The sequence below is a fragment of the Acyrthosiphon pisum genome, chromosome X (genome assembly GCF_005508785.2).
Source record: "Acyrthosiphon pisum isolate AL4f chromosome X, pea_aphid_22Mar2018_4r6ur, whole genome shotgun sequence".
Lineage (NCBI taxonomy): Eukaryota > Metazoa > Arthropoda > Insecta > Hemiptera > Aphididae > Acyrthosiphon > Acyrthosiphon pisum.
Window position 1 is genome coordinate 33,905,617 of NC_042493.1, and position 3,916 is coordinate 33,909,532.

The window sequence follows — 3,916 nt, forward strand, 5'->3', positions numbered from 1 at the left end:
ACGTCAAAAAAACTTGTGGCTGCCTATATTTTAGGCCAGAATCCGATAAGATGGTGCATACGTGTTTATTTTGACCAACAGAGAATACTGTTGTACTTGGTTCACCAACATAACTATAAAGTGAAAAATAAACTAAAATAAAAATAACAAAGAAATGTATTGCTGCCACCAGATCTAGCTCAGGAAGTGACATAGAGCCTGGCAGACGTATTTCGACATACCTGTAGGTAATGATGGACATCGGTGGGCGTTAATAAATTCTACTGACTAGGTAATAGGTATACAATATGTATTGGCAGATGGTACAATTATTATTTACGTTGTATTAAGTATCGCTTGACAGAAAGGCGTTTGTGACATTTTCACCATCTGACGTCTCTAAACCAAAATTGGCTTGTACAGTTGTACGTACGAGATCGTATTCATTGGCGACATTCTAAAGTAATTCTATCAATTTATCAGACATGTAAAGAACATAATAATATATGGTAACATTAATAATCTCAGAAGCTCAACGCTAAAACTGGCAATGCTGGTAAGTTATTACGCATTTAAACATGACCATAATATATATTTTAATATTATATTAATTCGGTTCGGAATTTCGTCGTATTTCCCTATTTACGTACAAAACCTACTTGAACATTATTACATTTTTTAATAATCGCACTAACTTGTTATCAAATTATACTAAAACCCGAAAAATATTTTGGCATTCGAGTGTAAGACCTTGTACCTAATTAATATAAGCATTACATGAACGTTTAATAATATCGACAAGATGAATTAAAAAAATTCATCATAAATATTATTACTATATTTATTAGGTACCTAGGCATCTAACTTTTATTAATTTATATGTTAATATCTATGCGCTATGCACAATATTAGATATAAATGAGGTTCGTGGTAAATAAATAGGTAGCTTAAATGCAATAATTTAAAATCTATAAATATAAAAATGAATGTATGTGTGTCAGTGTGTGTGTTACCATGGTAACCAATTATATATTATTTTGAATTTTCTGATGGAATGTTTTGTATATAAATGGTTGCCATGGTGATATGTAAAACATATTATTCATATAGAGTTGGCAATTTTAATGGGCAAAGATGTGCACGGGATCAGATATATATTTATATATATATATATAGATTAGACTTCTTTTCAGAAGATAGACTAATTTAAAAAGGGAGAGGACCAACCCCAGGAGGTGCTCAAACAGGGATTTTGAGATTTCCGATGGAAATTTTTCTTTATAAATGGTTGCCATGGGTTTTGAAGCTATTATAATAATAATTATTGGTTGCCGGAAAACGAAGTACACGGGATCAGCTAGTATTAAATATATTTAAAATTATATTGTATATATAATAAATAATATTATATTTAAAATATTATGAATTTATGATACATTCCTATTAGGTAGTACCTACCTATTTGCAGCACACTTTGTATAAACCTTTTATATAGCGCTACCGCATCTGGCCAATGTATAGTACATCTAACCGCTGATAGTAAAAATGTTCCAAACAACTAAAAATATATAAATTACTTAAATAACAAAAAATATCAAAAAACATATCATCATGAAATAAACTTAAAAATACCACAAAATGTTAGATTAATACATTTTAAGATATTGCCTGTTTAGGTAAGTAGGTACATGATATAAAAGTACCTATACCTACTATTGTAATAACCATAGATATAATATTATATTATAAATGCAATATTTTCGGAATAAAATATTTATTCAATGTAAATATTTTTTAAATGTCATTGCAAATAGTAAATAATATAAGCTTTATATAGCATTATAATTTATAATAACACAAGGAGAATTATCCTTCATTATTGATTTTTATTAAAACTATTAAATAACTCAATAGGTTGTCCTTATTTACTGGAACGATTAAGTTTTTGAATTAATACCAAATCCACCAGAAATCAAGAAAGTTTTTTAATCAATAATGTTTATAAAAATTACTTAAAATCATCACCTATAAATATACTGATGGCTATAGGAAACACTATGGATATTAATTTTTTTAATGATATTAATCATGGCTGTACAATAATTATATACCTCATAATATGTTCGTTGTTATATAATTGAATGTGAATTTTATATTATTCATACCTAATTCTATTGTATCTGTGTCACTACATAATTTAAATTTATTGTTTTGTAAATGGAGTTTTTTTCCGTCCACAAAGATAATATTATCATGATAATAATAATAAGTTATTATTATTATTATTATTTGTTAGTTTTTTTTTATTATTATTATTTCTACGCTACTAAGTTTTATTCGTAGAAACTTGAAACTTGCAACAATTAATTATTGTATTAGGTACATTTTATCATATCAATACTGTTGATTTAAAAAATGTTACTTGTTAGTTAACAAGTTAATGACTAACGATTGATTAACTAATAATTAGTTATGACTTTTAGCATTTAAAGTTAAGGAAAAATCTAAATGATACGACGTATGGTAAATAAATAAATTACCTCCATACCCATTATATTATATCTAGTTACTGATAATTTGTATAACTAATTAGATAAAGAAAATAAATTAATATTTTACATGTTATATAACAATCTAAACTATTAAAAATAAATTCCTATACTGAGTACTTCCTATACCTTAAACGTAATTTTAATTGGATTAAAAGTAGGTTTATTATTGTTTTAAATGGTTGTATTCAAACTTTCTTCGAATAAAACTTAGTAGCGTAGAAATAGTAAAATTTGGTGAACAAAATTGAAAAATTGTATAAATTATTTTATAAATGGTTAAAATCAACGAAATTGTAGTAAAATTGAAAAAATCCAAAAATTGCACTTGAAAATGTGTACTTGATTATTACCAACTAATTTGATATATTTGAAATTGTTTTAAAAATATTAAATTATATAATATCTACATATACTGCTTTTGTAAATACCTACTAAATATATATAGTTATTATATTATAGGTAACCGCTCTGCTGAACTAAGAAGGTACTAAATGTAGGTGTGGAGTGTACCTCGTAACTGAATAAGTCACTGTAATGTATGTATTAATTTTAAATTCAATAATGAATCATAGCTCACGACAAGAATTTTGAGCGAAGATGCTCGATCAGCCTATATTTTAATGACTACTAAATTATTTCACGTAATTCATTTTTATTATTGTGTTGGTGGTTGATAAGCTGTCGCCGCCGGAAACAATTAATAATAATATGTATAATAATACGCCAAATAAGCTAATTTCGCCAAGATCGGGTCAAGGTCGCGTTTCACGATCATCAATGTATCCGCGTGCCTTCCTTGATCCACCGGTCATTGCCAGGGCCGGACTGGCCCAGTGGTCTACTGTCCTAGAGGACAGTGGGCCGCTGTCTTTGGCTGGGTTTTGGGCCGGTGCCTTGTTAGTACTTACAATTATACCGGTAGGGACATAAGTAAATTTTAAAATATAGTAATGCGACATAATGGGATTATAATATATTAATATGAGACATAGCAACATAGTCATTTGGCATAGCGTATATTAGCATATATTAATGTAGACGTGTTTAGTTATTAGTTATAATAAATCGATATCGTCTTAATCGTCGTTAATGATAATTGATAAATGATCAATGATAAGTGATAACCCATTTCTTGCGAAAAATAAACATATAGGTTTGCTAAAAATAGATTAATGTTGTGTTTTTAAACGTTCATATTATTATCTGATTTGATAATCTTACGATAGTACATTACTACAGCACAGAATAGATGATCATCTTGTTCATAATCATAATTCATATTTCATATTTTCATAACGCAAATGTTAACTTTCAAGTTTCAACTTTTAAACTGGTCAATGGTTAATAATTTAAAAAATGAGTGCTAAACCGAATCGTCGAGTCAA